At 37.0% G+C, this 22,586-nt stretch overlaps 1 pseudogene; it reads right to left on the minus strand.

The window, feature by feature from the left end:
* Positions 1-9,927: 9,927 nt before the first annotated feature.
* LOC137766781 (ferritin light chain pseudogene) lies at positions 9,928-10,449 on the minus strand (annotated as a pseudogene).
* Between the last annotated feature and the right edge of the window lie 12,137 nt (positions 10,450-22,586).

Here is a 22,586-nt window from a genome sequence, read left to right on the forward strand (position 1 = left end):
ATAATCCAGGATAATCTCACCTCATGGTCAGTTGGTTAGCAACCTTTATTTCCCTTTGCCATGTAAACAAACAGATTCACAAATTTTGGGGGTTAGGACATGGGCTTCTTTGAGGAACTATTATTCTGCCTACAATAGGAACTATCTATTCAAATTGAATGTTTTTTATGTCTGATGACTTTGCAATTTCATTTCTAGGTATAGTCCCTTCAGAAAATATAGCACATTTTCAAGGGAATTTATATAAGATAGTTGCAGCTTTCAAGGGAATTTATATAAGATAGTTGCAGCATTTTTGGTAGTATAACCTAAATGTCTATAATCAAGAGCAAGGGAAAATTGTGGTCTACTGGTACAACAGAATATTATACAATAGTCAAAAATAAGGAACTAGAGGCCACAGGTGTCAACACGGACATTTCTCAATAACAAAATGTTGTAGGAAGCCATTTATTCTATGAAACCATTTATATAAAGTTTTAAAACCTGAAGACAACCATATTTTATTTATGGACACACTGCATGAGGTGTAGGTAATTCTCACCTAGGCTGCAATGTTTTTAGACTCACCCTTTAGCCTTCACTTTTGTGCTTATGCCCACCTTTCTATGGCAGGCGTTGGTAAAGTATGGTGCTGTGGGCAGCCCACCTTTTTCGTGAATAAAGTTTTATTGAAATACAGGCTGCCTACCTTTTTGTAAATAAAGTTTTATTGGACTAGAGCCATGCTCATTTTTTTTTAAACATCTTTATTAGAGTATAATTGCCTTACAATGTTGTGTTAGTTTCTGCTGTATAACAAAGTGAATCAGCTATATGTATACATATATCCCCATATCCCCTCCTTCTTGTGTCTCCCTCCCACCCTCCCTATCCCACCCCTCTAGGTGGTCACAAAGCACGGAGCTGATCTCCCTGTGCTATGCCATGCTCATTTTTAGAAAAACGTTTTATCTGTGGCTGATTTAGTACTACAGTGGCAGAGTTAAGTAGTTGTGACAGAGACTGGATAGCCCTCAAGTCTAAACTATTTACTACTGGCCCTTTAAGAAAAAGCTTGTTAGTATGAGGTTAACACCACTTGTCAGTCCTGGGTATTGAGCTGGTTCCTGGAGACACAAAGGTGCTTAGAGGGTCCTGCCCTCAAGGAGCTTAGACCAATAGAGAAAAAGATATAAAATAAGTTCAGTAAAATGGTTTACACCCTAGGAAGGAAGTTCTGTAAAACACAATGAAGTGGGAGATTTTTCCTCAGGTACTGAAAGGACAAATAAATGAGGATTAAAATATAAAGTGCCTGGCTCATAATAAGACTTCAGTGTTGTGGGTTTACTATTGATATTCATATGTTTGTGACTGTCATCATCCTATGACACTGCATGAATAAGAGTAAAGAAAGGGAAGGAAGAAAAAAAGGCAGAAAAAGAACATTTAGAAGAGAACATTGAAAGTGTGTTAAATAATGAAAGATAAGGAATGTCTATTTTTACTTTTTTACAAGTTAATATTTCAAAATAGAGTCAATAAAACTGTTATTTATCTTTTTTATATCAATGAAATGTAAATCAGTCATTTTTACCAGAAACATAGCCGTTTGATTTCCCTAGTGCTAACTATAAATAAAGTGAAGAGATTTCTCAAATTATCTTGCTTGGGTTTTCATACTAATATTTACTGGAACATACATGCCTGTGAATTATAAATATGGTTTATTTAAAGCATACCAAATAATTTTTTTGGAACAAAGTCTTTCTTATGAGAGAACACATTTATTTTCTTTAATGGATTCTTAAGGTAATAAAAAAATGTAGATAAGTTGTCATTGTGATCATTACCCATTTTTATTTGTGGGGTTTCTAAGGCCTGTTCAGTTCCCTGGAGAGCATGTTTCACTCTGCTACTCAGTCAATCATGTTTCCCCAAATGGCCATTGAAGTTATTTTGGCTCATGTCATCTTTTGAGAGAGAAACCATTTTTATCTGTCTCCAGAATAATAATAGTTTACATGTAATATATTTTTCTCTTCTTCACTTCTCTTTGATCATTCAGTGGCTCCACGTATTTGTTCTCTTGGGATTTCTGCTAAGGAGGAGCTGGGCACTTGTCTTGAACAAATGATTTTCACTCAATTACAAAATTATTATTACTTGTTTTTCCTTCCTGGATAGTTTTTCAAATTTTCAGCTATTATTGAACATCTCATAGCTGTGAGATTTTTAGAATTAACTTGATGGTAAAACTTCGTTAAAAAGGCATTTTGCTCTTTTCTCTGGTAGAACATTACCAGGCTAGCAATTTCCTTCTAGGGCTAAAATTTCTTGCTTAGTTCTATTATGTATAGCATCAAAATGGTATTTCATTAACAAATAGGAAGAGAACTTTTATCTTCCTCTAATAAAATGTTCATTTAAATTCAATTTAATTGTACTCCTGTAGTTTTTATTAGGCTTCATTTTTTCTTCACCTGGCAATGACCTTCTTAAGGAGAGGCAAGAAGGAATCCAACTAGCAACATTGCAGGAAAGTGCTGTTACATTTGGGAGGGTAGAGGGATGGGAAACATAGCTGACGCTGCTAGTTGAATGGGAATGGAAGTACACTAATGACAGAGTTCAGAGGGCATGCCCCGAAAACCTTCCTACTCACCTATGAATAAAACACCCAACTTCCCCAAGGCCACATCTATAACATCCAGGAGATGCAGTTTTGAAAAAGTATAATTCTTGAGAGATTACACATTTCATTCTGACCTTGACCTCAGAAACCTTACTTGTTTAACTTTCCTCTTAAGAATTTTGTTTTGTATTAAAGTAATGAAATATATTCAGAATTCTAAAATCTAAAATAGTGAAATATGTTTAGGTTTCAAAATGGTTGCCTTACAATTTGTGCATTTTACAACCATCTATCCTTTTTTTTTTTTCTTGTTCCCTGACCTTCTCTTTGCCTAACTTTGCCTGTGCAGCCAGAATGAGGGCAAGCGCTGAGCTGACCTGAGCTGAGCAGACCAAACAATACCCCCTTAGAGGTTGTGTGACCTCAGGCAGGCTCCTCAGTCTCCAAGCTTCAATCTCCTCCTCTATAAAATAGGTGAAATGCTAAACAAATGCCTAACTGCACATTTTTTTAAAAGGAAGCCTCCTCCCAAATGTCTTGTTTTTTTGTTTTTTTATTTATTTATTTATTTGGCTGTGTTGGGTCTTCGTTTCCGTGCGAGGGCCTTCTCCAGTTGCGGCGAGCAGGGGCCACTCTTCATCGCAGTGCGCTGGCCTCTCACCGTCGCGGCCTCTCCCGTTGCAGCGCACAGGCTCCAGATGGGCAGGCTCAGTAGTTGTGGCCCACGGGCTCAGTTGCTCCGCGGCATGTGGGATGCTCCCAGACCAGGGCTCGAACCCGTGTCCCCTGCATCGGCAGGCAGATTCTCAACCACTGCGCCACCAGGGAAGCCCTTGTTTTTTTAATTTTTTAAATTTTTATACAGAAGGTTCTTATTAGTTATCCATTTTATACATATTAATGTATACATGTCAATCCCAATCTCCCAATTCATCCCCCCCCAACCCTGCTTTCGCCCCTTGGTGTCCATACGTTTGTTCTGTACATCTGTGTCTATTTCTGCCTTGCACTCTGGTTCATCTGTACCATTCTTCTATATTCCACATACATACAATATTTGTTTTTCTCTTTCTGACTTACTTCACTCTGTATGACAGTCTCTAGGTCCATCCACATCTCTACAAATGACCCAATTTTGTTCCTTTTTATGGCTGAGTAATATTCCATTGTATATATGTACCACTTCTTCTCTATCCATTCATCTGTCGATGGGCATTTGGGTTGCTTCCATGACCTGGCTATTGTAAACAGTGCTGCAATGAACACTGGGGTGCATGTGTCTTTTTGAATTATGGTTTTTTCTGGGTATATGCCCAGTGGTAGGATTGCTAGGTCATATGGTAGTTCTATTTTTAGTTTTTTAAAGAATCTCCATATTGTTCTCCATAGCGGCTATATCAATTTACATTCCCACCAACAGTGCAAGAGGGTTCCCTTTTCTCCACAACGTCTCCAGCATTTGTTGTTTGTAGATTTTCTGATGATGCCCATTCTAACTGGCGTGAGGTGATACCTCATTGTAGTTTTGATTTGCATTTCTCTAATAAATAGTGATGTTGAGCAGCTTTTTTGTGCCTCTTGGCCATCTGTATGTCTTCTTTGGAGAAATGTCTATTTAGGTCTTCTGTCCATTTTTGGATTGGGTTGTTTGTTTTTTTAATATTGAGCTGCATGAGCTGTTTATATGTTTTGGAGATTAATCCTTTGTCCGTTGATTTGATTGCAAACATTTTCTCCCATTCTGAGTGTTGTCTTTTCATCTTGTTTATAGTTTCCTTTGCTGTGCAAAAGCTTTGAAGTTTCATTAGGTCCCATTTGTTTATTTTTGTTTTTATTTCCATTACTCTAGGAGATGGGTCGAAAAAGATCTTGCTGTGATTTATGTCATAGAGTGTTTTGCCTATGTTTTCCTCTAAGAGTTTTATAGTGTCTGGCCTTACATTTAGGTCTTTAACCCATCTTGAGTTTATTTTTGTGTATGGTGTTAGGGAGTGTTCTAATTTCATTCTTTTACATGTAGCTGTCCAGTTTTCCCAGCACCACTTATTGAAGAGGCTGTCTTTTCTCCACTGTATATCCTTGCCTCCTTTGTCATAGATTAGTTGACCACAGGTGCATGGGTTTATTTCTGGGCTTTCTATCCTGTTCCATTGATCTATATTTCTGTTTTTGTGCCAGTACCATATTGTCTTGATTACTGTAGCTTTGTAGTATAGTCTGATGTCAGGGAGTCTGATTGCTCTGGCTCCATTTTTTTCCCTCAAGATTGCTTTGGTTATTCGGGGTCTTTTGTGTCTCCATACAAATTTTAAGATTTTTTTTCAAGTTCTGTAAAATATGCCATTGTTAATTTGATAGGGATTGCACTGAATCTGTAGGTTGCTTTGGATAGTATAGTCATTTTCACCATATTGATTCTTCCCATTTAAGAACATGGTATGTCTCTCCATCTGTTTGTGTCATTTTTTATTTCTTTCATCAGTGTCTTATACTTTTCTGAGTACAGGTTTTTTACTGCCTTAGGTAGGCTTATTCCTGGGTATTTTATTCCTTTTGTTGCAATGGTGAATGGGATTGTTTCCTTAATTTCTCTTTCTGATCTTTTGTTGTTACTGTATAGGAATGCAAGAGATTTCTGTGCATTAATTCTGTATCCTGAAACTTTACCAGGTTCACTGATTAGCTCTAGTAGTTTTCTGGTGGCCTCTTTAGGATTCCCTATGTATAGTATCATGTCATCTGCAAACAGTGACAGTTTTACTTCTTCTTTTCCAATTTGGATTACTTTTATTTCTTATTCTTCTCTGATTGCCATGGCTAGGACTTCCAAAACTATGTTGAATAATAGTGGTGACAGTGGACATCCTTGTGTTGTTCCTGATCTTAGAGGAAATGCTTTCAGTTTTCCACCATTGAGAATGATGCTTGCTGTGGGTTTGTCATATATGGCCTTCATTATGTTGAGGTAGCTTCCCTCTACGCCCACTTTCTGGAGAGTTTTTATCATAAATGGGTGTTGAATTTTGTCAAAAGCTTTTCCTGCATCTATTGAGATGATCATATGGTTTTTATTCTTCAGTTTGTTAATATGGTGTATCACATTGATTGATTTGCGTGTATTGATGAATCCTTGCATCTCTGGGATAAATCCCACGTGATCGTGGTGTATGAACCTTTTAATGTGTTGTTGGATTCTGTTTGCTAGTATTTTGTTGAGGATTTTTGCATCTATATTCATCAGTGATTTGGGTCTGTAATTTTCTTTTTTTGTAGTATCTTTGTCTGGTTTTGGTATCAGAGTGATGGTGGCCTCACACAATGAATTTGGGAGTGTTCTTTCTTCTGCAATTTTTTGGAAGAGTTTGAGAAGGATGGGTGTTAGCTCTTCTCTAAATGTTTGCTAGAATTCACCTGTGAAGCCATCTGGTCCTGGACTTTTGTTTGTTGGAAGAATTTTAATCACAGTTTCAATTTCATTACTTGTGATTGGTCTGTTCATATTTTCTATTTCTTCCTGGTTTGGTCTTGGAAGGTTACACCTTTCTAAGAATTTGTCCATTTCTTCCAGGGTGTCCATTTTATTGGCATAGAGTTGCTTGCAATAGTCTCTTATGATGCTTTGTATTTCTGCGGTGTCCATTGTAACTTCTCCTTTTTCATTTCTAATTTTATTGATTTGAGTCCTCTCCCTCTTTATCTTGATGAGCCTGGCTAAAGGTTTATCCACTTTGTTTATCTTCTCAAAGAACCAGCTTTTAGTTTTATTGATCTTTGCTACTGTTTTCTTTGTTTCTATTTCATTTATTTCTGCTCTGATCTTTATGATTTCCTTCCTTCTACTAACTTTGGGTTTAGTTTGTTCTTCTTTCTCTAGTTCCTTTAGGTGTAAGGTTAGATTGTTTATTTGAGATTTTTCTTGTTTCTTGAGGTAGGCTTGTATTGCTATAAAATTCCCTCTTAGAACTGCTTTTGCTGCATCCCATAGGTTTTGGATAGTCGTGTTTTCATTGTAATTTGTCTCTAGGTATTTTTTGATTTCCTCTTTGATTTCTTCAGTGATCTCTTGGTTATTTAGTAATGTATTGTTTAGCCTCCATGTGTTTGTGTTTTTTACATTTTTTTCCCTGTAATTTATTTCTAATCTCATAGCATTTTGGTCGGAAAAGATGCTTGATATGATTTCAATTTTCTTAAATTTAGCAAGGCTTGATTTGTGACCCAAGATGTGATCTCTCCTGGAGAATGTTCTGTGTGCATTTGAGAAGAAAGTGTAATCTGCTGTTTTTGGATGGAATGTCCTATAAATATCAGTTAAGCCTATCTGGTCTATTGTGTCATTTAAAGCTTGTGTTTCCTTATTAATTTTCTATCTGGTTGATCTGTCCATTGGTGTAAGTGAGATGTTAAAAGTCCCCCGCTATTACTGTGTTGCTGTCGATTTCCTCTTTTATAGGTGTTAGCATTTGCCTTATGTATTGAGGTGCTCCTATGTTGGGTGCATGTATATTTATAATTGTTATATCTTCTTCTTGGATTGATCCCTTGATCATTATGTAGTGTCCTTCCTTGTCTCTTGTAACATTCTTTATTTTAAAGTCTATGTTATCTAATATGAGTATTGCTATTCTAGCTTTCTTTTGATTTCCATTTGCATGGAATATCTTTTTTCCATGCCCTCACTTTCAGTCTGTATGTGTCCCTAGGTCTGAAGTGGGTCTGCTGTCTTTTGTAGACAGCATATATACGGGTTTTGTTTTTGTATCCATTCAGCCAGTCTGTGTCTTTTGGTTGGAGCATTTAATCCATTCACGTTTAAGGTAATTATCAATATGTATGTTCCCATTACCATTTTCTTAATTGTTATGGGTTTGTTTTTCTAGGTCCTTTTCTTCTCTTGTGTTTCCCACTTAAAGAAGTTCCTTTAGCATTTGTTGTAGAGCTGGTTTGGTGGTGCTGAATTCTCTTAGCTTTTGCTTGTCTGTAAAGCTTTTGATTTCTCCATTGAATCTGAATGAGATCCTTGCCAGGTAGAGTAATCTTGGTTGTAGGTTCTTCCTTTTCATCACTTTAAATATATCGTGCCACTCCCTTCTGGCTTGTAGAGTTTCTGCTGAGAAATCAGCTGTTAACTTTATGGGAGTTCCCTTGTATGTTATTTGTCATTTTTCCCTTGTTGTTTTCAATAATTTTTCTTTATCTTTAATTTTTGTCAGTTTGATTACTGTGTGTCTAGACGTGCTTCTTCTTGTGTTTATCCTGCCTGGGACTCTCTGCACTTCCTGGACTTGGGTTCCTATTTCCTTTTCCATGTTAGGGAAATTTTCGAGTATAATCTCTTCAAATATTTTCTCGGGTCCTTTCTCTCTCTCTTCTCCTTCTGCGACCCCTATAATGTGAATGTTGTTCCATTTAATGTTTTCCCACTGGTCTCTTAGGCTGTCTTCATTTCTTTTCATTCTGTTTTCTTTATTCTGTTCCGCAGCAGTGAATTCCACCATTCTGTCTTCCAGGTCACTTATTCGTTCTTCTGCCTCAGTTATTCTGCTATTGATTCCTTCTAGTGTATTTTTCATTTCAGTTATTGTATTGTTCATCTCTGTTTGATTGTTCTTTAATTCTTCTAGGTCTTTGTTAAACATTTCTTGCATCTTCTCGATCTTTGCCTCCATTCTTATTCCGAGGTCCTGGATCATCTTCACTATCATTATTCTGAATTCTTTTTCTGAAAGGTTGCCTATCCGCACTTCATTTAGTTGTTTTTCTGCAGTTTTATCTTTTTCTTCATCTGGTACATAGTCCTCTGCCTTTTCATCTTGTCTATCTTTCTGTGAATGTGGTTTTCATTCCACAGGCTGCAGGATTGTAGTTCTTCTTGCTTCTGCTGTCTGCCTTCTCCATTTATCCTTTAATTATATCCTTTAATGCATAAGCTGTGGCATACAACTTCAAATGCATTGTTCTCTTGGCTGTCGTAGTCCAGGTAAATAAAGATTAAATGATACATTTTTGATTGTTCTGGATGCATTGAAGCAGTAAGATCAATTTAATAGTAGTCTGAATTGAATTAAGAATTTAGAAGAACAAAGTCTAGAAAGTCTTTGACTTACAAAAATGTGTTGTTGGCTTGATGAAAATGTCATATCTAGTTTTGGGGTATGTGTGTTTATAAAGGAAATAATATAGCATGAAGGTTAAGGTAGAAATTCTAGAGTCAGCCCTAATCTTATTTCTAGTTATTAATTCTGTGACCTTGTGAAGTCTCTTAATGTCTATAAATCTTAATATTCTCATTTCTAAATAGGGTTGAATATAAAGAGTTTGGCATAATGTTTGTCAAATTACAGGGCACAATAAAGTGTTACACTATGTGACAGAGTCACAATGTACTTGAAAATGGGTGGCAAACAGTAAAGCACTATATAAACGTGAGGTGCTCTTGCCACATGACTATCATGAGAAACATGTAGATTTCCTGCACAGAGCTGAGATGGGGAAATTGTCAACCAGACATTGTTTGTATTGCCAGTGGCTCAATAAGTGGGAGAAAGGGTTAGCTACAAGTAACAAAATAAAAAAATTCATTATATTAAAGTTTAGCTCAATACAAATCTTTTTATTGGTTTGTTTGTTTTTAACCTGAAAGTATGAATAAGCAATCAAGAATCAATATTCTGAAAATGCATCAAGGGGTAAATGAGTCTTAGAGAGTATGATCTTCCTGAAGCAATTCTAGTACAGCTAAGATCTTGGTTACTGTTGGAGCATGTATGTGGGGCAGAGGGTATAAATACAAATTCCTTAGCCTGATATTCAAGGTCTTCACAATCTCATCCCTGACGTGTTTCCAGTTTTTCTTTGCAGTATATCCTTCCATATTCCATAATCTTCACCGTCTCTGTCCAAGCCATGCATATGCAGACATCTTTGTCTCTGTTTTGCCTAAAGTATCTTCTCTCTCTTCCTCACAATTGTATTGGACATAATACTTAATCAGTAACTAGAAAATCCTGAAAGCTTTTCTAGTTTCACTTTTGGAGATCGTAACCTCTCTCCCTGTGTCTCCCAATCATATTTCTTTTATCTCCATTTGTACAAATATGTCACTTTACTTTGAATTACAGTTATTTGTGTTTCTTCTTTTTTTTTTTTTTTTTTCTTCAAAAAGCTTTACTGCTTCCATTTGGTCCGAGGTTTGGGGGAGAGTGCTCCAGAGTGGTTAAAAAGCTGCCTAGTGGCTGCAGAGAGGGGCTTCAGGCAGAAGCCCTGACACCCGAGAGGGCTCCTCAAAGTCCACTGGGCTCCGGAGGCTCCTAGTCGTGCTTGAGGGTGAGCCTCTTGAAGGGATTCTTGCTCAGGCAAGCCTAGAGATCAGCCAGCCTCCAGAGGTTGGTCAGGTGGTCACCCATCTTGATAAGTTTCACCTCCTTATCTGGGAAGTGGCTCTCTAGGAAGTCACAGAGGTGGGAGCCTGCACAGGCAGAACCCAGGGCATGCAGATCCAAAAGGGCCTGGTTCAGGTTCTTCTCCATGAGAATGGCAGCTTCCATAGTGTCCTGGGTTTTACCCCAGTCATTTTGAGATGGCTTCTGCACATCCTGGAAGAGGGCATGACCACCATACTGCTTTTGCATTTTCAAGAGACTGTCGGCACCCTCACGCTTCTCCTCAGCCAATTCACGGAAAAAGTGGCCCATGCCCTTCAGAGCCATATAGTCGCAGTTGAAATAGAAGCCCAAAGGAGGCTTGCAGATGCATGTTGACCAGGCGGTTGATGGCGACCTCCACCTCGGTGGAATAATTCTGACAAATCTGGGAGCTCATGGTTGATCGGTAATAAGTTAAGCTCAAAAAATGGTGTTGGCTAGTCCTGGTGATGAAGGATAGCTGAATGGCTGATTCCAAAGGTTGTGACTGGAAAAAAGTTTGGAGAGTGGTCAGAGACTGGAGCAAGGGATGTCCCTGGGGTCTGTTCCGTCCAAACATCGTTGGAGAAAGAGAGAGATCTGTGGGACTGCTGAGTGCACTGCCTATTTGTGTTTATTATTCTTTTACTTGAAGGCCAGCTCCTTGAGGGCAAGTTCCTTAAGATCATCCTCTGTGTCTTCTGGTCTCCATAGCCCCTCAGTGCCTGGTCCAAAGCTTTGCACACAATGAGAACTAAGAAATGATTTTTGGATTGAATTGAAATCAGACTTCTTTGAATAAAGTCCATTACCTATGGGAGTGTTCCTGCTGAGGTTTTGAGACATATCAGCTTTCCAAATGGCCTTAACAGTTAGGGGTAGTCATTGTAATCTTTGATGGTTTCAGAGAAAGGGGACTTGTAAAAACTTTGCTCTTATCAATGAAAATGATCAGGCTGATATTGGGTATTAGAAAACCTATAACCTAATAATTTTGCTTACGTCATTGGAAAAGGAACCTCACTAAAAATAGTGGCAGCTGTTCCCTTAATGATACATTAATCCAGAAGCCTGTGGCCTTCTGCAATCTGTTAACATTTACTGAGGACAGAAAATTTTAACACCACAATTTTTGGTAAGTTTGTTAGATATATTTGAAGAAACATATGTATTGAGCCTCTACTATGAGCCATACGGTGTTCTAGTCTCTAATGTGACATTTGATCAAGACATAGCTAAAAACCATTTTATTTAGAAGACTGAATGCCAAACTTTGTCTTGTGATTTAAAGCAATGAAAATTAATTCACCTAAATGGACTTTTTCATATGTCTTTAATGTATGCATTACTTTCTTCTTATTTAGTGTTTTTCCTTTAGAATTTTTATATTTATCTCATCTATATAAATATAAATTTCCTTTTTAAAATTTCTTTATCACTTATTACAACTAGTATCTAAAAACAGTACTTTTTCCCTTATTGTTCCATGCTGTGTTTTAATTATTCTACCTTTTTAAAATTAATTGTTATTGGAGTATAGTTGATTTACAATGTTGTATACCATTTTTTACTTAAACTCCAAGAAAGTGAAGAAATTCGCACTAAGGTGTAAATAAGAGGTCAAAGTTATGCTAAGCATATGAAATGAAGTTAATGAGAACCTAGCAATGTTGAATTAATTTTAAGAATACTTTCTTTATAAGATCCTTATGGATCAAATAAACTACAAAAGGAAACAAGTAAGTAATGCTAAAAGGAAACAATAAAGGAAAATGGAAAATAAAACATATGGACTATGAAAAATAGTGATTAAAATAGCACACAAAGGTGGATGGATATGAGCCTTTTGAAGGATAACAGATAAAGAAATATTGGCAGTCAGTAATTCTTAAAATGACAACATATTCATTTAAATACTTAGGCACCTGTGGCTTCCTGGAATTATGTCAATTTATAACCATTCATTTATCCATTTATTTATTTACCAAGCATTTATTTTACTATTTTTTTTTCATTTTTGTTTCATTCATCCAACATAGATTATAGATTTCAGGTTTCAGAGATGATGACAACCAGTTGTAACTTGATATAGTAAAGCAACTGAAATATATAAAATTTCTATAAATAACATCTGTAATAGAATGGTGACAGTATATTTTCTTTCTCATGGACATTCATTAGGTTAAAACATTTTAAAAAGGAGGCAGTGGTTTTATGTCTTGGGAATTCTTTTATAGGAAATGTACATTTCCTATAATAAATACTTGGGCCCTAATAAAGCTGTTAAAAATAAATGAAATAAATGGTTATTTTTAAGGTAATACCAGTCAATAAAATTGAGTATGAAAATATGAGGAAATAATTCTTAACAGAGGAAGCAAGGGAAAAAATTGATAACTTTAGGTGTCACTTTAAAAATGAACAAAAATACTTGGTGTTTTTTTAAATTACTCATGCCTCCTCATATTTGGGGAAAAGAATAAAATCTAAGGTAAATAACACAGAAGTTGCTTTCCTACATCAGATATACTTTCTTCAAAGCTGGGTATATGTCAAATTCATGTTAAGGCTACTATTGGCCTTTAGCTCCACCAAAAGACCATCAGAAACACATGTTGATCATGCAAATCTGAGTTTGTTAGACTTACAGTAAGAAAGAACACCAGTATGATAGATTTTTAGCCAGGTCTGTGAAGGGAGAATTCCCAGGAGCAAGTATATAGGACCCTAGGTGATTTTTAAGGCTGATATTGCAAGGGAGGAAACTGGGATTGGCAGAATTTATAACAAAGTAGCTTTGGTTTGGTGGACACGATAAGGAGAAGGTCTTGAAGTGAGCTATTAGTCTTTATAAGTAAGCTATTTTGGTTGGTTCATAGATTTATCTTCCAAAGCAAGTATTTCCTATAGCAAGCTGCTAAGTTGCTTTTGCCCAGTCCCAGTTTTGTTTAGCACAGAAGCAGGAAAATATATTTAGTCTTCAAAGTTTTTAGCCCAGGAACAGTAAAGTATGATCTTATTTCTCACTGTAAATAACTTAAAATTAATTCAAAGACCAGATATTTTTCTTTTAGGGTAAGCATGCTTCTAGTTCTAGTTCATTCCTTCACCATGAAGGGATCTCAATTGACTCCTGTGCTTCTTTAGTTCTTTTGGTCCTTACAGTATTGTATTCTTGTCTCCTTTTTAAATAGTCAAACTCCCATTGTTTTATTCACATATTTGGTTGATCTCCTCTGTTTCCAGTGTTGTGCTAGTTGTCAGGTACACAAAGTTGAATGAGTGTAATCTTGGATGAGACAAGCATGCAAACAAATACATGCAAGAATTGATAGCTTGTGCTGTTGAAATATTTTGCAGAGGGTACACAAAGAGGGTGTGGATGGTTGGACAAAGTTTTATACCGGAGCTAATGTTTGATCTGAGTTTCAAAGCATATGGAGGAAGAGGGAGAGAAAGGAAGAGAATTGTAGGTTAAAGGAACAGGTGTGTAAGTTTGGGAAACTGCCAACTAAACAGAATGACAATTTAAAATATAAGTATTACTTATATAGAAATATTTCATTCTTGCTCACATTTTCTTTTGAACATAGGTCTTATTTCCCTAATAAGTCTGAAAGGATCTTGTGCATGGAAAATCTTTTTATATCTCTCAGGTCACCTAAATCTGTATCTAGAGAATGTGCAGTAAACACTCTGATTTATTTATATATGGTAACTGAGAAGACCTGGAGGAAAAATATTGAGTTGGATTATTTACTCTAACCAGTTTAGCAACTTACTGTTATTTTAACAGGGTTTTCAGTGGGTAGAAGACACATGGGTGATTCCTATAGTTATTCAAGCAAGAAGCTCTCTTCAGCTCTATAATTAATGATTGTGCCCAATATTCAGGGCCAGATTATTAATAACTCATAAGAAAGAGTATTTGCCTGATACTTATGTGCAGTAATTTTGCGTGGAAAGAATGGATGCATGTGTATATCACATTAATATTACCAAGCATGAAAGAAGGTCAGCTAGTGGGTTGGGGGAAAGCTTTTCTTTATGTATTAAAAAGATAGCCCTGTGAGGTTTGCTCTCCTTCTTTCTTGTAGTCTGTGATGCTGATGTGATACAGTCATGCCTGAAGCTCTGGTAGCTGAGTTGTTTCATCGAGATTACAATAGCATAAACACCAAAAAGCCCAAAAGCTGAAGATGGATGAGCAAGAGGTTATGAATAGGCTGGGTTTTTGATGACTTTGAGTTGAGGAACCAATTCTGGGCTTCCTAGCTCCAGACTTCTCCTTATGGAAGATTATTAAATTGCTTAAAGAACTGTTTGTCGGGTCCTAAAAATCTTGCAGGGATAAGCTTTCCTTACTGAAACAATCCCAGTATATGCCTCTTACTAGATTTTCAATGAATATTTGTGTAAGGAGTGTTACTGAACTCAGAGGGGCTTGTGGGTTAAATTGTTAGTCTGCTAGGACTGACATAACAAAAGATCACAGAGTGGCTGGCTTAAACAACAAATTCATTTTCTAACAATTCTGGAGGCCAGAAGTCAAAGATCAAGGTGTGGACAGGTTTGCTTTCTCCTGAGGCCCCTTTCCTTGCCTTGTAGATGGTCACCTTCTTGCATTGGCCTTATATGTCCTTTCGTCTATATATGAGTATCCCTGGTGTCTCTCTGTGTATCCTAATCTGTTTTTATAAGGACACCAGTCAGATTGGATTAGGGCCCACCCTAGAAGACTCATTTTAACTTAATTACCACTTTAAAGGCTCTATCTCCAAATATAGTCACATTCTAAGGTATTGCAGGTTAGGGCTTCAACCCTATGAACATGAATTAGGGAGGACACAGTTAATTCTATAACATAAATATTATGATTTAGTGACTATTACTGCTTGTTTATTTCTTCATATGAACTTTTGAATCAGTTTGTTTATTTCCAAAGAAAATAAGTTCTTATTTTGTTGGGATGCTTTAGACCTGCAGACTAATTTTGGGAAAATTAGTAACCTTATGCTATAAACCTTATGTAAGGAGAGGTTAAGTTTTTCTTTTGATCAAGTGTTTTTCTGTCTTTCAGGAGCATTCTAAAATTTTCTTCTTAGAATATTTTCATTTTTTTGCTAATTATTATGTAGCTATATTATCTTTGTCTAAACATATTGTATATATTATGTTTTTTAATGGTTGTATTTTTTTACTGAAGGCTGTTTATATTTGTACCTAAAACTTCGTATAGCTTGTAATAGTTTTGATTTTGAATCTCGTGGCTTTTCAAGTACTACAACGCTATCATGTGCAAGTAACGTTAATTTTGCCTTTTTCCTCCAAATTTTACAACATATATTTCTTTCCTTTCTTTCTCTCTTTCTTCTTTGTCTAAGTGTGTTAGCTAGAAGCCAGTTTTCATCTTCTAGTTGTTTCCTATTAAGCTTGCTGATGGATTTTGTATTTTAAAATAACTAGAAAATATCCATCTGTTGTTATTTTATGAATGGTTTTAACCCAGCATAGATATTAAATTTTATCAAATGTTGTTTCAGCAACTATGGCAGTTATGCATCAGTATGGGTGCAGATATCATGCAGTCTTTCTGTAATCAAATGGAATGTCTCTAATTGTAACTGTGTAAGTGGGTAGAGCTATTTCAGCTCTTTTAAATAGGCAGGCAGTATGGTCCTACTTCCTGGGCTCACATGGGGAGCCGTTTCCTGCTTCCTGCTATGTGTGTGGCCGATTTGACTTCCATACCTACGGTCCCTAAAGCACCATCTCTAGTACATGTATATGGTTATGACTCCATCTGGGTTATAATACTGTAATCTCTGCTATTGCTCTGGGCTCCTGCTTCTGTAACATGAAGATTTTCCCTTTCTATTTTTGAGTGTGGTCCTATAACTTTTAACACTTAAATATTCTATCCCTTATTTCTATTTTGGTGGGAAAGAGAGATCCAAATGAGGAACTGCTCCATGTTGACCCAGACATTCTGCTCTCTCTGTGCATTGTCAAGTCACTGAGTTATTAAGTGGCTTTTATCCAAAAGTGTATAACTCTAGTCTACCTAAAAATTATAAAACAAAATTTTCTCTTTAGTCAGACCATGTAGAATAGTGAAAAGTCCCTAAGCTTTGAGGCCAGTAAGACTAGATGTTGAATCCCAGCTTTGCAATTCACTTGCTTGGTAATCTATTTTAGGACAAATTATTTAACTGCCATGATACTGAATTTACAAAATGGAAATGATGACAGTTACCATTGATTAAAGGACTGAATAAAATAATGAATGTAAAATGCTTCCCAAATAGTAGAGGTTCAGTAAATTTTGTCATCAACTCTTGCTCCCCAAGAAGTATTAATTGGAGTATATATGATATATAGTTACATTTTAAAGTGTACCCATTTCTCATTCTTAGGCAAGTGAAAAATATTTCAAATTGAGGGAATGATTAAGAATAACATTGCTGGAGATTGATCCAAGATGGCAGAGCAGAAGGACGTGCTCTCATGCCCTCTTGCGAGAGCACCAGAATCACAACTAACTGCTTAGCAATCATCAACAGGAAGACACTGGAACTCACCAGAAAAGATACCCCACATCCAAAGACAAAGGAGAAGCCAGAATGAGATAGTAGGAGGGGCACAATCACAATAAAATCAAATCCCATAACTGCTGGGTGGGTGACTTACAAACTGGAGAACACTTATACCACAGAAGTCCACGCACTGGAGGGAAGGTTCTGAGCCCCACATCAGGCTTCCCAACCTGGGGGTCCGGCAATGGGAGGAAGAAATCCTAGAGAATCAGACTTTGAAGTAGAGAAGGATTTGATTGCAGGGCTTCGACAGGACTGGGGGAAACAGAGACTCCACTATTGGAGGGCACACACAAAGTAGTGTGAGCATCGGGACCCAGGGGAAGGAGCAGTGACCCCACAGGAGATTGAAACAGACCTACCTGCTAGTGTTGGAGGGTCTCCTGCAGAGGCGGGAGGTGGCTGTGGCTCACCATAAGGACAAGGACATTGGCAAGAGAGGTTCTGGGAAGTACTCATTGGTGTGAGCCCTCCCAGAGTCTGCCTTTAGCTCCACCAAAGGGTAGGCTCCAGTGCTGGGTCACCTCAGGCCAAACAACCAACAGGGAGGGAACCCAGCCCCACCCATTAGCAGTCAAGCAGATTAAAGTTTTACTGAGCTCTGCCCACCAGAGCAACACCCAGCTCTACCCACCACCAGTCCCTCCCATCAGGAAAATTGCACAAGCCTCTTAGATAGCCTCATCCACCAGAGGGCAGACTGCAGAAGCAAGAAGAACTACATCCTGCAGCCTGTGGAACAGAAACCACATTCCCAGAAAGATAGACAAGATGAAAAGACAGAGGGCTATGTACCAGATGAAGGAACAAGATAAAACCACAGAAAAACAACTAAATGAAGGGGAGATAGGCAACCTTTCAGAAAAAGAATTCAGAATAATGATACTGAAGATGATCCAGGACCTTGGAAAAAGAATGGAGGCGAACATCAAGAAGATGCAAGAAATGTTTAACAAAGACCTAGAAGAATTAAAGAACAAACACCTAGAAGAATTAAACAACAAACAAACAGAGATGAACAATACAATAACTGAAATGAAAAATACACTAGAAGGAATCAATAGCAGACTAACTCAGGCAGAAGAACAGATAAGTGACCTGGAGGACAGAATGGTGGAATTCACTGCTGCGGAACAGAATAAAGAAAAAAGAATGAAAAGAAATGAAGACAGCATAAGAGACCTCTGGGACAATATTAAACGCAACGACATTCACATTATAGGGGTCGCAGAAGGAGAAGAGAGAGAGAAAGGACCCGAGAAAATATTTGAAGAGATTATGGTCGAAAACTTCCCTAACATGGGAAAGGAAATAGGAACCCAAGTCCAGGAAGTGCAGAGAGTCCCAGGCAATATAAACCCAAGGAGAAACATGCCTAGACACATAGTAATCAAACTGACAAAAATTAAAGACAAAAAAAAATTATTGAAAGCAACAAGGGAAAAATGACAAATAATATACAAGGGAACTTCCATAAGGTTAACAGCTGATTTCTCAGCAGAAACTCTACAGCAGAAACTCTACAAACTCTACAAGCCAGAAACTCTACAAGGAGTGGCATGACATACTTAAAGTGATGAAAGGGAAGAACCTTCAACCAAGACTACTCTACCCTGCAAGGATCTCATTCAGATTCAACAGAGAAATCAAAAGCTTTACATACAAGCAAAAGTTAACAGAATTCAGCACCACCAAACCAGCTCTACAACAAATGCTAAAGGAACTTCTTTAAGTGGGAAACACAAGAGAAGAAAAGGACCTACAAAAACAAACCCAAAACAATTAAGAAATTGATAATAGGCACATACATATCGATACTTACCTTAACTGTGAATGGATTAAATGGTCCAACCAAAAGACACAGACTGCCTGAATGGATACAAAAACAAGACCCATATATATGCTGTCTACAAGAGACCCACTTCAGACCTAGAGACACATACAGACTGAAAGTGAGGGGATGGAAAAAGATATACCATGCAAATGGAAATCAAAAGAAAGCTGGAGTAGCAATACTCATATTAGGTAACATAGACTTTAAAATAAAGACTGTTACAAGAAACAAGGAAGGACACTACATGATGATCAAGGGATCAATCCAAGAAGAAGATATAACATTTATAAATATATATGCACCCAACATAGAAGCACCTCAATACATAAGGCAACTGCTAACAGCTATAAAAGAGGAAATCGACAGTAACACAATAATAGTGGGGGACTTTAACACCTCACTTACACAAATGGACAGATCATCCAAACAGAAAATTAATAAGGAAACACAAGCTTTAATGACACAATAGACCAGATAGATTTAATTGATATTTATAGGACATTGGATCCAAAAACAGCAGATTACACTTTCTTCTCAAGTGCACATGGAACATTCTCCAGGATAGATCACATCTTGGGTCACAAATCAGCATCAGTAACTTTTAAGAAAATTGAAGTCATATCAAGCATCTCTTCTGACCACAATGCTATAAGATTAGAAATCAATTACAGGGAAAAAAACATAAAAAACACAAACACATGGAGGCTAAACGATACGTCATTAAATAACCAAGAGATCACTGAAGAAATCAAAGAGGAAATCAAAAAATACCTAGAGACAAATTACAACGAAAACACAACTATCCAAAACCTATGGGATGCAGCAAAAGCAGTTCTAAGAGGGAATTTTATAGCAATACAAGCCTACCTCAAGAAACAAGAAAAATCTCAAATAAACAATCTAACCTTACACCTAAAGGAACTAGAAAAAGAAGAACAAACAAAACTCAAAGTTAGTAGAAAGAAGGAAATCATGAAGATCAGAGCAGAAATAAATGAAATAGAAACAAAGAAAACAGTAGCAAAGATCAATAAAACTAAAAGCTGGTTCTTTGAGAAGATAAACAAAATGGATAAACCATTAGCCAGACTCATCAAGAAAAAGAGGGAGAGGACTCAAATCAATAAAATTAGAAATAAAAAAGGAGAAGTTACAAAGGACACCACAGAAATACAAAGCATCATAATAGACTACTGCAAGCAACTCTATGCCAATAAAATGGACACCCTGGAAGAAATGAACAAATTCTCAGAAAGGTATAACCTTCTAAGACTGAACCAGGAAGAAATAGAAAATATGAACAGACCAATCACAAGTAATGAAATTGAAACTGTGATTAAAATTCTTCCAACAAACAAAAGTCCAGGACCAGATGGCTTCACAGGTGAATTCTAGCAAACATTTAGAGAAGAGCTAACACCCATCCTTCTCAAACTCTTCCAAAATATTGCAGAGGAAGGAACACTCCCAAACTCATTCTATGAGGCCACCATCACCCTGATACCAAAACCAGACAAAGATAGTACAAAAAAAGAAAATTACAGACCAAAATCACTGATGAATATAGATGCAAAAATCCTCAACAAAATACTAGCAAACAGAATCCAACAACACATTAAAAGGATCATATACCATGATCAAGTGGGATTTATCCCAGAGATGCAAGGATTCATCAATATACACAAATCAATCAATGTGATACACCATATTAACAAATTGAAGAATAAAAACCATATGATCATCTCAATAGATGCAGAAAAAGCTGTTGACAAAACTCAACACCCATTTATGATAAAAGCTCTCCAGAAAGTGGGCCTAGAGGGAACCTACCTCAACATAATGAAGGCCATATATGCCAAACCCACAGCAAGCATCATTCTCAATGGTGGAAAACTGAAAGCATTTCCTCTAAGATCAGGAACAACACAAGGATGTCCACTGTCACCACTATTATTCAACATACTTTTGGAAGTCCTAGCCATGGCAGTCATAGAAGAAAAAGAAATAAAAGGAATCCAAATCAGAAAAGAAGAAGTAAAACTGTCACTGTTTGCAGATGACATGATACTATACATAGAGAATCCTAAAGATGTCACCAGAAAACTACTAGACCTAATCAATGAATTTAGTAAAGTTGCAGGATACAAAATTAATGCACAGAAATCTCTTGCATTCCTAAACACTAATGATGAAAAATCTGAAAGATAAATTAAGGAAACATTCCCATTTACCATTGCAACAAAAAGAATAAAATACCTAGGAATAAACCTACCTAGGGAGACAAAAGACCTGTATGCAGAAAACAATAGGGGCTTCCCTGGTGGTGCAGTGGTTAGGAATCTGCCTGCCAATGCAGGGGACGTGGGTTCGAGCCCTGGTCTGGGAGGATCGCACATGCCGCGGAGCGACTGGGCCCGTGAGCCACAATTGCTGAGCCTGCGTGTCTGGAGCCTATGCTCCGCAACGAGAGGCCGCGATAGAGGCCCGCGCACCGCGATGAAGAGTGGCCCCTGCTTGCCACAACTAGAGAAAGCCCTCGCACAGAAACGAAGACCCAACGCAACCATAAATGAATGAATGAATGAATGAATAAATAAATAAATAAATAAATAAATAAATAAATAAATAAAATTAAATAAAAAATTCAAAAAAAAAAAGAAATCTATAAGACACTGATGAAAGAAATTAAAGATGATACAAACAGATGGAGAGATATACCATGTTCTTGGGTTGGAAGAATCAACATTGTGAAAATGACTATACTACCCAAAGCAATCTACAGATTCAGTACAATCCCTATCAAATTACCAATGGCATTTTTTACAGAACTAGAACTAAAAATCTTAAAATTTGTATGGAGACACAAAAGACCCGGAATAGCCAAAGCAGTCTTGAGGGAAAAAAACGGAGCCAGAGGAATCAGACTCCCTGACTTCAGACTATACTACAAAGCTACAGTAATCAAGACAATATGGTTCTGGCACAAAAACAGAAATATAGATCAATGGAACAGGATAGAAAGCCCAGAGATAAATCCACTCACCTATGGTCAACTAATCTATGACAAAGGAGGCAAGGATATACAATGGAGAAAAGACAGCCTCTTTAATAAGTGGTGCTGGGAAAACTGGACAGCTACATGTAAAAGAATGAAATTAGAACACTCCCTAACAACATACACAAAAATAAACTCAAAATGGGTTAAGACCTAAATGTAAGACCGGACACTATAAAACTCTTAGAAGAAAACATAGGAAGAACACTCTTTGACATAAATCACAGCAAGATCTTTTTTGATCCACCTCCTAGAGTAAAGGAAATAAAAACAAAAATAATGAAATGGGACCTAATGAAACTTAAGAGCTTTTGCAAAGCAAAGGAGACTACAAACAAGATGAAAAGACAACCCTGAGAATGGGAAAAAATATTTGCAAATAAATCAACAGACAAAGGTTTAATCTCCAAATATATAAACTGCTCATGCAGCTCTATATTAAAAAAACAAACAACCCAATCCAAAAATGGGCAGAAGACCTAAATAGGCATTTCTCCAAAGAAGACATACAGATGGCCAAGAAGCACATGAAAAGCTGCTCAACATCACTAATTATTAGAGAAATGCAAATCAAAACTACAGTGAGGTATCACCTCACACCTGTTAGAATGGGCAGCATCAGAAAATCTACAAACAACAAATGCTGGAGAGGGTGTGGAGAACAGGGAACCCTCTTGCCCTGTTGGTGGGAATGTAAATTGATACAGCCACTATGGAGAACAGTATGGAGGTTCCTTTAAACTAAAAATAGAATTACCATATGACCCAGCAATCCCACTACTGGGCATATATCCAGAAAAAAACATAATTCAAAAAGACACATGCACCCCAATGTTCATTGCAGCACTATTTACAATAGCCAGATCATGGAAGCAACCTAAATGCCCATCGACAGACGAATGGATAAAGAAGAAGTGGTACATATATACAATGGAATATTACTCAGCCATAAAAAGGGACGAAATTGGGTCATTTGTAGAGATGTGGATGTATCTAGAGACTGTCATACGGAGTGAAGTAAGTCAGAAAGAGAAAAACATATACCGCATATTAACGGATATATGTGGAACCTAGAAGAATG

Source organism: Eschrichtius robustus, chromosome 6 (genome assembly GCF_028021215.1).
Source record: "Eschrichtius robustus isolate mEscRob2 chromosome 6, mEscRob2.pri, whole genome shotgun sequence".
In the NCBI taxonomy this organism is placed as follows: Eukaryota; Metazoa; Chordata; class Mammalia; order Artiodactyla; family Eschrichtiidae; genus Eschrichtius; species Eschrichtius robustus.